The sequence below is a fragment of the Chiloscyllium punctatum genome, chromosome 4 (assembly GCF_047496795.1).
Source record: "Chiloscyllium punctatum isolate Juve2018m chromosome 4, sChiPun1.3, whole genome shotgun sequence".
Classification (NCBI taxonomy): Eukaryota; Metazoa; Chordata; class Chondrichthyes; order Orectolobiformes; family Hemiscylliidae; genus Chiloscyllium; species Chiloscyllium punctatum.
In genome coordinates, this window is record NC_092742.1 from 80,602,445 (window position 1) to 80,616,783 (window position 14,339).

General features: G+C 40.7%; 1 protein-coding gene across 9 annotated transcripts in view; it reads right to left on the reverse strand.

Moving 5' to 3' along the window:
* Nucleotides 1–6,631, reverse strand: part of LOC140476467 (alpha-(1,6)-fucosyltransferase) — a 741,369-nt gene extending 734,738 nt beyond the window's left edge. For 8 of the 9 annotated variants that reach the window (XM_072569143.1, XM_072569136.1, XM_072569137.1 and 5 more), the window contains exon 1: nt 6,310–6,630. The gene's annotated coding sequence lies outside the window, so the exon portion shown is untranslated. Of the gene's footprint in view, nt 1–6,309 lie in introns of all 9 variants that reach the window. The other variant, XM_072569145.1, reaches the window with a different exon arrangement.
* Nucleotides 6,632–14,339: the final 7,708 nt, after the last annotated feature.

Below are 14,339 nucleotides of genomic sequence, written 5' to 3' on the forward strand. Positions count from 1 at the left end.
CCACACGGGACACTAAATTCAAAACCAAATCTGACCAAATCAATAAGAGAAACATACAGCACCCAGCTTATGTGAATCTTTATTCTAAAGTGGCCCAACAGCACAACATTTATCTCTCTACTGCTTGATTTACTTGTAGAAACATCTCTCAGCTGCTTTTTAACAACAGTCCAACATTGGATGTAGCCAACTGGGAATTTCTGTCAGACAGACCAGATAACGGAAGTCTGATTTTAAAAAGTCAGTCTCTTTTCCCCATTAGCTTGCGTTATGATGTGCAGGCTTTAATTAATAAGGGCAAGTTCCACTGAGAAGTTTAGGCATCTTCTGCTCCAAACTTCTTTTCCAGTTTGGAACTTGGCAAAAAAGACAACAATTTTATATTCCGCTGATGTAAAAAAAAAAGCAACAAAAATGAAACAATTAATCTTTCCTATCATAGTATTCTTTCTAGGCTGGGTATGAATTGGCCAACTGATCGTTACCTCAATTTAGCTCTTGATTTTGAAGCTTTCCACAAACTTTAAAACCAAATGATTTCACAAAGGAGTTTGGTGCCGTAAAAAAAAAGTTCCATTCGCTCTTGGAAATACTAGTGTCTCAACATTCCAAGAATGGCTGAAAATTAATGTTGAATCATCATTTCAAACAGATGTCTTTGTTTTTTCAGGAAGTTAAATTCCTGTGTTAATATTTAAGTAGCAACCCCAAAACAGGTTGGGTGTGCCATCTGTATCCAGTGCTATGAACAACGAATGTTAATTCTGACAGTTTAATCTTGTCACAATCTGACTTTACAAACTATGTCATGTTTAGTCTTGTGCTGTGAGAGAATATTTAATGTCAGACTGACAGAAAATGTTAACTTTAAGAAATATCTCACTTTGGCTTCATCGTACCACAAGGCTGAAAGACCGAGCAAGACCATGTAATATTATATCACTTCCCCTATGACATCACCTCCCACGATTACATATATGCCACGATAATCCTAACCCTATGGCATTTCTCAAAATTAGACAACACCTTGTATGACACAGTTAAAAATCACAACACCAGGTTATAGTCCAACAGGTTTAATTGGAAGCACACTAGCTTTCGGAGCGTCGCTCCTTCATCAGGTGATAGTGTGACACAAGCAAGTAACATGAATGACCAAAAACAAAAATTTGTCACTTTCAATTCCATTCAAGTTCACTTTCAATATCTTAAAGAGCAAATTGACTCTGAGGCACAACCCAGCTGTGGCATTTTATAAAATCTGAACATTTCCCTACTCTTTGTCATGCAAACATAACACTTTAAACTTCAGATTGTGCTTCTTGTATGACATTATGACAAAACTCAAAACTGCCCCTTCAATGATAAAGACATCATATCTCATGTATTCCTTTTCAGCCAAAGCAATGTTTCCCAAATCATTTTCAATCTAACCCCATTTTGAGTCTTGAAAAGTAACATGCCCGAGAATAAACACGAATATAGCAGCATTGCAACATTCAGCACAGTAAGAAAAGTTTGCATGTTATAGATAATCTCTGATTTTAATGTATTTTGTAAAAACCTTTATTCTCTCCCATCGGAAGAATGTTGCGAAACTTGAAAAGGGTTCAGAAAAGATTAACAAGGATGTTGCCAGTGTAGGAGGGTTTGAGCTACAGGGAGAGGCTGAATAGGCTGGGGCTGTTTGCCCTGGAGCATCAGAGGCTGAGGGGTGACCTTAGAAGTTTACAAAATCATGAGGGGCATGGATAAGGTAAATAGGCAAGGTCTTTTCCCTGGAGTGGAGTGGGGGGGAAATCCAGAACTAGACAGCATTGGTTTAGAGTGAAAAGGGAAAAATTTTAAAAAGGGACCTAAAGGGCAACCTTTTCACACAGACAGTGGTGCGTGTATGGAACAAGCTTCCAGAGGAAGTGGCAGAAACAGGTACAATTAAAACATTTAAAAGGCATCTGGATGGGTATATGAATAGAAAGAGTTTGGAGGGATATGGGCTAAGTGCTGGCTCATGGGACTAGATTAGTTTAGGATATCTGGTTGGCATGGATGAATTGGACCGAAGAGTCTGTTTCCATGCTGAAAATCTGACTGTATAGGGTTTCAGGCTAGTTCTCAATCTTCCCTCAAGACAAAAGCTCCATCAAGTCACCCCAGCCAAGGAGTGTGCAAGTTTCGGGTAACAAGGTACCTGGAGAAGTGTCATTGTAAAGTCTGAAACTCTCCCTTCACAGCTCAGTTGCATCACATTCTAGTTTTGCCTCTCACAGATCTGACAAACTGTATCTCACTGCACTCAGTGACAACACCAACATCTCGGCCTGCTCAGCATTTGTGGCACTTTGTCCCTCTGTTTCCTCATTGAATTTTATGCAGCAATTTGCAACATTAATCCTCACACCACACCAGATAAACCTCCTCTCGTGACTCTCTCCCAAAATGCAACTGCCCTCACTCAGTTCCACTCCATCAATCAGAAGCTGAAGTATTTCTCCAACACTGGCTTCTCTTTCCAACATCCCTGTCACAAAGAGCTAGCTTTGGTCTCATTATCTTCATCGTTTATGTCCTACACCTTGGCAACATCACAAAAAGCTTTATAGCCAGCTTCTCAACCCAAGTCAACAGTACCCAATTCTGTTTCTCAAATCAAATCACATAAGGGTTAGAGGGGCACTTCCAGGTCAAGCTGTTCCTGTGCATCTATTGCCCCATACTATTTGCTTGCAGAGGTTGGGGCTTTGGAAGGTGCTGTCAATGGAGACTGAGCGATTTGTTGCAATGCATCCTGTAGGTGGGAAATCACTGCTGCCATTATGTACTGGTTATGAAGGGATGAAGGGCTTTTGCCCGAAATGTCGATTTTCCTGCACCTCGGATGCTGCCTGACCTGCTGTGCTTTTCCAGCACCACTCAAATCTAGACTCTGATTTCCAGCATCTGCAGTACCCACTTTTGCCTGGTTATGAAGGGAGTGAACCAAAAGTGATAGGTGGAGTGACTAATCAATCAGGCTGCATTGTCTTAAATGACGTCAGGACTCAGTGTCATTGGAGCTGCCTTGAGAGGAAGGTATTCCTCTGATTTAATGTCTTGTAGCTGGTAGGCAGACCTTGGGAAATCAGGAGATGAGTTACTCACTGCAGAATGCCCAGCTTCTGACCTGGTCTTGTACGCACATCATTTATTTAACTTATCTGAATTGAAGAGTTCTATGCATATGGAAAAGCCATAGGGCTGATGATGGCACTTGCCTGATATATGTTCAGCCAATTGTTTTCAGAGCTCAAAATTATGAAAGAAATACATTTCTCTGTATCTAGTCAGATACTGCCCGATAGGAAACAAAAGACATTATATGGAAACCTTGTTCCAAATCTGAACTTCTACCTCCTGGTACCAGGAGTAGCTATTACATCTTCCAACATCTACTGCCCGCCACCAAATACTCTTGGGAGTAATAATACCTAGACAAGAACGGCTGAAGGCAACCCACTGCAAAAATGGAACAGGTTTTTAAACCATTGTTTAAAAGCCACCACCAAAATCAAAAAAATATAGACAGGCTTTCCTCATAACTGCTGTCCCACCAGACCAATCACCTGATAAGTCCAGAACAAGTGACTGAATAATATAAAATCTGAAACAAATTATCACTTATTTGGCACACTCGTTAATTGTGATCTGTATACTGTAATATCCATTCGTAGTGAGGCTTAAATTTTGGTCAAGCCCATCAGTATAATTTCTCATTGGCAACTAAGTTAGAAATCACTCTCTTCGGCACCAACTAGGTTAAATACAAAGATAACACATCGTTTCCCTGGTTACAAACACATTGTTTCCCTGGTTACAGCCATCAAGTACCTATAAAGCACTATTTAAATGTAATAGCACTTTAATTTTAAACAGTCTCTCAGCCTAAAACTTAGTCAGATTTTACTTTCAGCTCTGCTTTATGAATGCACTGCTTTGCTTATGAAACCAGCATCATATTGATTTGAGGCACAGATTTCAGCAAAAGATCAGTCCAAAAACTTGTAATATCTAACATTTTCTTAATGGAAATCAAAATAAACTTTACTTTGTTCAGCAAATAACAATCTGATGTTGCATTTCATACTTACACCTGAACGCCACATTGTAAGTGTATCACGTTTGCAACACATTTTTTTTTTTAAAAAGCAGTGATTAAAGTTATATAGGGAATTCTGAGAGAATACTAAGTACACAAGAAACGTCATTCAAATCCAAGCCATTTTGAAGGGCCCTAATGGTTTTACTTCAACTTCCCGGATCATTGGGTTGCTGTCATCATCCATCACCTGATGTGCACTGCAATGCCGAAGACAGCAGAGGAAGCAGACACAATGGGAACTTACAACAAAGAATGGCATAAAATCGTAAGAAAACAAAAATTGCAGGGCTTTAGGAAAAGAGCAGAGGACTATGAAGTATCGGATAGTGCTTTCAAAGAGTCACCACTGACACAGTGGGCTGGATAGCTTGCTTCTGTGCTGTTTAAACATTACATTCTTAATATCTGATTAAATTCATTTGCTTATCACTCCGAACTTACTTTCCTGGTTTAAACCAGGAATACACATTATTTACGCTCGCAGCATTTAATCAAACTCAGATCGTCTCCTTATGCTGATTCTTTCAAAACTAAGGCACTGTTTCAGCAATTCGCAGTTTGACAGCAAAACTTTTAAAAAAAACTATCACAGGGGCAAGCAGGCATCTTGAAAGGTTCCACTGTTTTTGAGAGAATCTGAACGTGAGATAAAAGGAGCTCCTAAAGGCAACCTTAGCGCTTAAAGCGAATCAGAAGCGGATCCTACATCAGTCACCTGAACTTATTCATGGTCATTTCTAACCGATTTTTAGTTAACGGATATATCTCATTTTGCTATTGCTTGCACATTCATATAGTGTTAATCTTAACCGTACGTACTCCTGAGCAATACAAAATGATAGGCATTGCATAAAACGTATTCATAGGGTACATTGGTATAGTCCCAGGCTGGAAGGTCCGGCTTCCAAGTCCTACCTGTCCCGGTGGTGGGACATACCACATCCCAAGAGTTTGACTGAAATGACCATAAAACCTACTTAAACACTCCACCTTCATTTCACTGCTCCTTTCCCGCTTTTAACTCAACCCTCGCCAGCACCTCAAGGCTCACTCCAAGTTTTGCACACACCCATTCCGTCTGTCCCCTAGAGAGCAGACAAAATCAATCTCCTCTCTGCGCCATTCATTTCACAGAGCCTTCCTCCCCTTCAACTCCCCAATTAACAAGCGCCCACTCTCACCCCAGGATCTGGGGAATTAAATTACATATTTAGTTATTCATCTGGGTCACGACCTGAATACATTCCAAACTGAAAATTAACATTAGTCTCCGCCAAAAAAATCGCTGCTCCTTTCGGTTTAATCCAGAACTCGAGTACTTCCTGAGTTCTTAACGCTTCTCCCGTCAGAAGGGATTATTTTGAACTTGGAAACCCACACGCGTCTATTCAGATATTGTGTCTAACCCAGCACAGTTACAACGGAGGAGCAGATACAGCGGATAACCCACCTCTTACTCCCTTTGTGGAATATCTCTAATCCCGTTAGTTCACACCCAAAAAAAGTGACCAATTTTTAAACGTAAACCCGCCTTTAAACACCCACCCACCCAGGGAAACTTCACAGTCATTCCTGTCTGACGTAGAGAGTAAAATGTTTCCTTCCCAGATGTAAACATGCTCATTAGAAATTAAAACTACACAGAATTTTCTTTTTGTTTAAATTAGTTCCCCTTCAAAAATTAATTTCGTCCAAATTAATTCCCCTTCAAAAAAAATCCTTATTGACTTTTGAATACTTGACAGATTACAGATAAGAGGCAAAGAACTCATGTTTATTCCCATCTGCCTGGGATAAATAACCCGATTCATCGTATAAAGAGAATCAGCAAACACAAAAAAACTAAAAGAAAAAGGCCTTCTTCAAAAAGCAAATCCTTCCAAGCCCCAGCGCACTGTTAAATCTCACTGCCTTCCCCGCACACAGTGTTATACCAACACTGAGGAAGCCCGGGCCCGGGCTGGAGTTAACGGTAAAGCAGATGGGGCTGGATACTGATGATGCCTAAAGCTGCCGACCGCTATTTCCTGGGAGGAGCAGCGGCGGCAGCAGCAGCAAGAAGAAGAAGCAGGGCCGGCTCCAGACAGCTCTAGCTTGGCTTGCAGTGTTCATCCCTGCCCGCGGAGCGGAGTAAAGGCAGTGACACACACACACACAGAGAGAGTACAGACCTGCCGCTCCGGGTCAGGGAGGCTCCGGGCTCCGCTCGGCTACTCGAGGTCGCTTTCTTTCCCCGTTTGGTTGAAGGATGTTTTCTGTGTATGTGAATATGCACATTAGACGGAGGATCCACTGGTGTTTGGCAGTATTTGGCGGAAACAGGAACTCCGAGGGGGCTGGATGTGTGTGAGGGATCACAGATCAGCTCCAAGGGACCTTCCGTGTAACGGGAGAGGCAGTGTGATACAGCAGGCTGCCCGAGTGGAAGTGAGCAGAGAGAGAGAGCGCTCAGGCGTGCTCTCCCATCTCCCAGGCACACACAGACTGTGCGCATGTCTCCCACCAACCCCCCCTCCTCCTCTTTCCAATCCTGCTCCACGGTAGGAATCACATGGGGGGGGCTGCCCGCTGAGAATTTACACCACGATCTGTTAGAAATCCCGTCCCGTTCTGCTCCTTACTTACTGTTTCAGGCTCCGTAAACATGTTTCACTGGTTGTGCAACTCCCCGGAAGGAATATCATTAATTTATCCATTTGAGAAGCTGAACAAGAGATGACTTCGCAGGGAAAGTGAAACGTGCGAAGTCGTTAGCATTTCCAGCATATTTATTCTGAACACTTTTATTTTGCTGTTGAAGCACATCGTGAAGTCTATTTAACTCCAGCCCAGCGCCCCAATAGGCTGCAGTAAATGATCCACACTGCTTATGCTTCTAATATCAATATTCTACTGTGAATTTACATTGCTGGAAAAGGCGAAAAAGATTTGTGGCTGGGTTACCTATTTTTTAAACTCAATCTATGAAGCACGGTTCAGAAGAACTGGTTTCATCATTGTAATAAAACAGCAGTGTGATTATTTTGGTAATATACATTCAAGATGTTATTTATATTAAACAAGCAAAGTAAAATTTATTGCTTATCCTTCAATTTGATATGATACTCTTCATTGATTTTTCGATGACATTAATGCATTAATAATTTACTTTGAACCTATCATACAAGATTTAAAAGGGAACAATTCCTGATCATCTGTTGTTGGTCTCTTCCGCTAATTAAAAATAAAATATTTTCATTGTGATGAGCTACAGTCCTATTGCAAGATCAGAATTCCCAGTTAAGAAAATAAGTCCAATCAATCCCCAATAAACACCTTTTAATTGATTATATATTCAGGACATGCATACCACACTTGCTGTTCTTTCTGGTGGGTGAACTGTATGGCATTAAAGTGGTACCAAACTGAGTATTTAGATTCAAATCTATGATAATACATTTGCTTTCACAAGTCATTATCATTAAGTCTAATGTACTGTAACCACACTGCAATTATTATGTATTCCCTTAATATAAACCTGTTAATAATTCATGGCAGTGGAACAGTTGCACTTTATTTGATAAAGGGACACAATATTTGCAATCAATTTGTTGTAGTAAAGCATTTGTTTGGTTAGAAACGTGCAGTTGCACGTACTCACGATAATGAGTCTTAAAAGTAGATGCATGAGTGGATTACAATGCAAATGCTCTGATGGTTCTCAGTACAACCTTGAATACGTTACCCAGCTAAACTATCAAAAATCTCATTTATTCAGGAAAATGTTTTGTTATTTTTAATGTTTGCAGCGAAATGATTGGATTACTTTTTTTATAATCCTATATTCTGATGTTTCATCTTCATCAGTCAAGAACAACGCTATCATTTATCTATGTAACAGCTTATACAGTTACAATGTTATCTGTTGTTTGTTACCTTCCATGTGTTCACAACACAGTTTAAATAACCATACACTAAAACTGCAATAATAGAATTGCAGTGTCACTGAACAGCAATTATGTTTCTGCAATAAACTCATCCAATCCCACACATAGGGACTAGGTAGGTTTGAGTTCTGGTTCCGTTTTTGGTGCCAAAAAAAAACACTATCCTGAGCAACGAATCGAATGTGTAAAGGATTAGTCTCTGTTTGATAGTAGCATCACAGAGAGGAACTGTGTCAAATGCACAGCACTTACCCTCACAATTTGGCATGGAAAATGTAAATTATGAAGAGGATGCCAATGGGAAAGCAATTTGCACCACATTTACAAGTGACAAGAAAGTGATCTTGTGATCTCGAAAATGTAATTTTTCTTTGTATTCAAACGCAGAAGTTTGAGTAAGATCTCGTTTTTGAAGAAATGCGTATTCATTCACAGACAATGGAACAGCAAATGGGGCTGTGGAAACAGCTTTGGAATAAGTGACATAGTGCCCAATATCAATATTCTGCTTTTGGTGATTATTTATTGAGACTGATGTCATAACAAGGCCATAAACATCTCACATTGATGCTACTTTCTCCTACATCTATTATTTATGCAAATTGCTGAAACATGTTAGAAAACAACAGCTCTTGCAGTCTCTCTGATGCAGCAAACACTGGTGATTATTGTTTGATTTCTGTTATGTTGCAAAATCTGATGCTCGGGTTTGCGTGAGGATTTAGCATTATTATTTACAATAAAAGTAATTAATCACTTTTTAAGCAACCAATAAAATTATACAAGAGCCTGGAAAATGTGGCAGGATGTTAGTTAACTGATAGAATGCTAGAGAATCTCCAACTCATATTCATGTTATAATGAAATTCTCATTCCATGTTCAGCCTGAATTTCTTGATGAACCACCGATGAGTCAATCGTGTTTCGTGTGTATCACACGAATATGTGCCCCACACAATTGTCAGGGGTGACAAAACATCAAGCTTCTGCTGAAATTCAGACATCACTCAGACTTTGCACTCCTATTGCCCACACAGACAGACATTTCAAAATCAGTAGATCAGATTGCTTGCAAAACAAAAGATTGAAATGCTTGTCAAATCATTAAGTTGGAACAACTTCATACGCAAATTCATTTCACAAGAAAAGCAATTGATTCACAGAATAAGTTATGTAGAAAGACCATTGAAAGGGACAATTAATGAGTTCAAGGAATAATTAGATGTGTTTCCAATGATATGCAGCAATTTTTGACTAGTAGAGTGGCACAGGAGCCATAATGCTTAACAATATATGTCAATGTCTTGGATGATGGAAGTCGATGTGCTGTGGTTAAGTTTGCAGGAGACACAAAATAGATGAGAAGTAATGAGGAAGGTACAAGACGATTACAAGTGGAACATAGGCATGTTAAATGAGTGGGAAAAGTCTTGGCAGAGGGAATGTCATGTTAGAAGATGTGTGGTGATGCCCTTTGGCAGGAAAAATAGAAGAGATGAATGTTATTTAAAGAGGGAAAGACTGCAGAAAGCTGCAGAATAGAAGGACTTGGGGGGGGGGGGGGGGGTGTGGATCGTAGTGCATGAATCCCAAAAAGGTGACATCCAAGTTCAGCAAGTAATAGAGAAGGCAAATGAAGAGTCAACCTTTATTTCAAAGGAAATGATAGGGAGGTCTTTTATTCCTGATGAAGGGATTTTGCCCAAAACGTTGATTTCGCTGCTCGTTGGATGCTGCCTGAACTGCTGTGCTCTTCCAGCACCACTAATCCAGTATTTGGTTTTCAGCATCTGCAGTCATTGTTTTTAACTTGCTAAAACTAGTCAAAGTACTGGTATAAGCACACCTGGAATTTTGTGAACTGTTTTGATCCCCTTATCTAAGGAAAGCTGCCAGCATTTCAGACAGCCCATATAAGGTTCACTCAGTTCATGGAAAAGTTAACCAGGTCTGGCAGCATCTGTGGAGAGGAATCAGGGTTAACATTTCGGGTTGAGTGACCTTTCCTCTGCCAGACCTGCTGAGCTTTTCCTTTTTGTTTCTGATTTACAGCCTCCACAGCCTTTTTTAAAAAAAAACCACTCAATTCATCCAGGATTAGGGAGGGACTGTCTTATGAAGAGAAGTTAAGTAGGTTGGTTTTGTACTCATCAGAGCTTAAGAGTGAGAAGAGTCCTTACTGAAACATAAGATTCTTAAGGGGCTGGACAAAGTAGATATGGAGGGATTGTTTCCCCTTGTGGGAGAGTCTAGGAGCAGAGGCCAGAATCTCAGAGTATGGAGTCACCCATTGAATACAGAGAAGTGGAGGAATTTCTTCTATAAGAAGGTGGTGAATCTGTGCGATTGTTTTACAAAGGACAGTTGAGACTTGGTTGCTCACAATATTCAAGGCTGATGTAGACTAACCTCTAATTGTTGAGAGGATCAAGGGTTATGAAGAAAAGGCAGGATAGTCAAGTTGAAAATGATCAGATCCGCCATAATCTCAAAGAATGGCAGAGTGGCCTCAAGGGGCCAATGGCCTACTTATGGTCCTACATTTTATAGTCTAAAGGAAAGACTTGTGTAATCTTGTATTTTTGCTGATACTGAAAATGCTTCCATTTTTATGGTGTTTGAAATTCGTAATGTATTTGAGTTTTGTACCACACTCCCATAGTATTCCATTTGTAATCACTCAATTTTTAAAGAGATGCACTCTGCAATTAAATATATTAATAGCACTTTCAGTTAGCAGTTTCTTGGTACATGAATAGGGTTCTGATTTTGGAATGATCCTTTTCCTGGTTGTTTACCTGGCATAAAAGACGATCTGCATTCTCAAGAAACTTAATCTTTAAAATGGCTTTTTCTGGAATCAGATCTTCTTTGGACTTTAATAAATCTGATAAACGCACATCAGCCTACAACAATTCCGTCCCTTATGAATTCTGAGGTTGACATCCGTCATAGGCACATTTCTCAATGAAACTCTTCTGTTAAGTCTTGTTTTTTTTTCAAGAAGTTTATCAGTTCTGAGATTGAAGTAATTGTCAAAAGCTTCCAATACTTCTTGAAAAGTATCTGTTGTTTCTTTTACTCCTCAATGATGTATAATGTCACCTGTTATGCTCTCAGTTGTGTATAGAAGTAGATTTACTTGTTCAGTTTTGAATTTAGTGTTCAACTTGGAAGTGATTTGGAAGATTTCCAAGTTTGCATTCTATTTGGCCCTTCTGTAGAATTAATTCTTCATGGCAATATTATTGCTGATGTCATGTCTGTTAAACATGATTAAGTAATTTTGCTTAGAAAAAAACCTTGTATTTCATATAATTGCAGTACTTCTGCTAATGCCCTGGAAAGTAGTTTCCCACATTTAGCACCTAAAATGGAGAAGTCCCATGTTGTCTTGATTAAAACAGAAGATTGCTGCTTTTTGTGGCTAAAGTGAAGGACCCTATTTTTTGCAGTTCCACTGTATGAATTCCACCGTACATGACTTCAATATGATTCTTACTTTAAACACTGTTTCACTGGATGATTGCCATTCTTTGCTGCTTCAATAAATGATTCCTGACTTTATCAAAGCTCCTATGAAACATTTCCTGCCTTATCTGCAACCTGAAAAAATGTCTCCCAGACTTCCTGTCCCTTTTCTTCGATTGGGTCTGCTCAAGCTTTTAACAGCCCACATTGTGGCTTCAATGGTTGGCTTTGCAAAGGCCCTGGTGTCTTAACATCAGATTCACAGTTCTTTCATGGCTCTCTAATTCTATTCCTGTTGCTGTTGCTACCCACACGATGGCAGTCCTCATTCTAGTCCAGCCTGGGACACTCTGTCATTTCATTGTTTCCCCTGACACACCAGGAATTTCCTGCTGTACTCACTGAGTTTCAATTTTCTGCTCACTTACTGATTCAGGATTACTCCCACAGACCACCAACCTGCAATGCAACCTGTATCTGTTTCAGAGTTACTCATTCTCCTTCTCCATGGGGCTGCTAAATCTATTGTTGCAGCATGTCTCTTACCAATGCTTTCACTATTCAATGGACTGATCTGTTTTTTTGAATATTACCACAAGCGTTTCTGTATAAACATTATTTGACATTATCTTACGACAAATATCAGAAGTAAAGATTCACTACTTTGACCTAACAACAACCTTACAGACAGGAGGAAGTGAGGATTGCAGATGCTGGAGATCAGAGTCGAGAGTGTGGTCAGGCGGCATCCGAGGAGCAGGAGAATCGACATTTTTGGGCAAAAGCCCTTCATCTGGAATGAGGCTTGAGCAAGGAGGATAACTGCTTCAAGGTCGGCATCCTTGGAAGAGGCTTTGCAGTAAGGTTAAAATCAACTGGGAGAGAGTGAGGACTATGGATGCTGGAGATCAGAGTTGAGAGTGTGGTGCTGGAAAAGCATTAGCAGGTCAGGCAGCATCCGAGGAGCAGGAGAATCGACATTTCAGACAAGATCCTTTCATCAGGAATAAGGCCATATTCCTGATGAAGGGCTTTTGCCCAAAACGATAATTCACCTGCTCCTCGGATGCTGCCTGACCTGCTGTGCTTTTCCAGCACCACTCTCTCGAAGCAACAGATCCCCAAACCCTTGTGAAGGAGGGATTACCCTGTTTCTACTTTCCAGTTCCTTGTTCAGTTGGCAGGGTTGCAATTGGTTACTGGCTGTCGAAGAAATTTTCCAGACTCAGAGCTGGGCATTGACAAATTTTATTGCATGATATCATGGGGAGCTCACCTTTCCTAATCACGGTCCGGTGCTGTTCCAAAGTGCTCCCAATCGCCGTGGATTTATGTATTACAACAGATGCCAAGCTGACAGTTTCTCAGGACTGTACATAACAAGCTATTGTTTTCAGATTCTGGGTCAATACATACCCCAAATGTTACATTTACCCATTGATAACATCTGGCTGGGTTGCAGTTTTGCTAAATAGGTGTCTGTAGATAAACAGTTCAGGAGTTATGTGGGAAAAGCAGAAGTTATGTTCCAGAAAGCTAGGGGCCACCCAGGGCAAGGGGTTTTAAGCTAGGCGAGAGCAATATCACGACTGAGTAAATGGCTGTAAACAAGCAGGCCAGCAAAAACAGCTTCCACAATCCCTCCTTTTTGATCATAAGATCAAAGCAACAGGTCAGGATCTCCTGCAAAAGGGGGAATGTAGCCGGAGCCTGGGGGATCGTCTGGTGGGGGTAGTGGCTCAGAATCTGAAGGGTAGTCCCCAGGCTCTGATGTGTCAGAACTAACAGTTTCCGGCTCCGGGGGTTCAGTGTCAGAGTAAGGGCTTTCAGTGAGTAGGAACTGGGAAGTTAATAGGACTGAGGGCAGTAACAGTGAGTCAAAGGGCACATTGCATTACTTAAGGCAGGCAACAAGAACTGCAATGATAACATAAGTGATGACATGCTCTATGGGGCCCTGTAGGAGGGCCTGTGCCCAGGGACTGAATCATCCACCCATTCAACTCCACAGATCCCAAGGGGAGCTGGTGTTCTGGAACTTGGAGGCAGCCTTTCGAGTGCGATCGGTGAGGTTGGTAATGTTCTCATTGGAGTCGGGAATATAGATACAACGTTCAGGGCCACTGAGTGCACAGGTGTCCCCTTTCTTGGCCAGTAGGTAATCTAAAGCCAATCTGTTTTGGAGGGTGACTGTACAAATGGTGACTACCTCCAAACTAATTTGGTCAAGGACTGAGTCCAATTTTCTGACCTGCCTTGCCAGTCGAGCAGTCCCATAAGATGGGAAGAGAATGGAAAAGGACCGCTCAGTTTCCATTATAGCTCCCTTAGTGTGAGGCCAAGCCCATTGGGACGGGGAGGAGTGAGAGTGGTAACTGAAGGGGATCACATACGCTACATAGCAACTACCAGCCCAGGAGGCTGGCAGCCAGGGGTAGACCTTGTGGTCCCAAATGAAATAGGTGCCATTATAAGTTCTCAAGTAATTGATCTGAGTTCCAGTCAAAGAGTGAAGAAAGTGATATTCTTGGTAGTCTTGTAGTGAACTTCAAGGTTAAGGATACTCCCAGAGGATGTAGATAATGAGCAGGGGATGGATACAAGTTTTATGAGCACAACATTCATTGAATACCCATTTTTCACAACTAAGCAAAATAATACTTAAATGCAAAGATAAAAATAATTACATTTGTTAACAGTGCGAAAGTGTCGTGCAATTGAGTGTCATGTAAACAATGTCATATGATTGTCATGTAATTAAATGTCTCATGATCAAATTTTCAATAATGCATCCAACCAGAGTT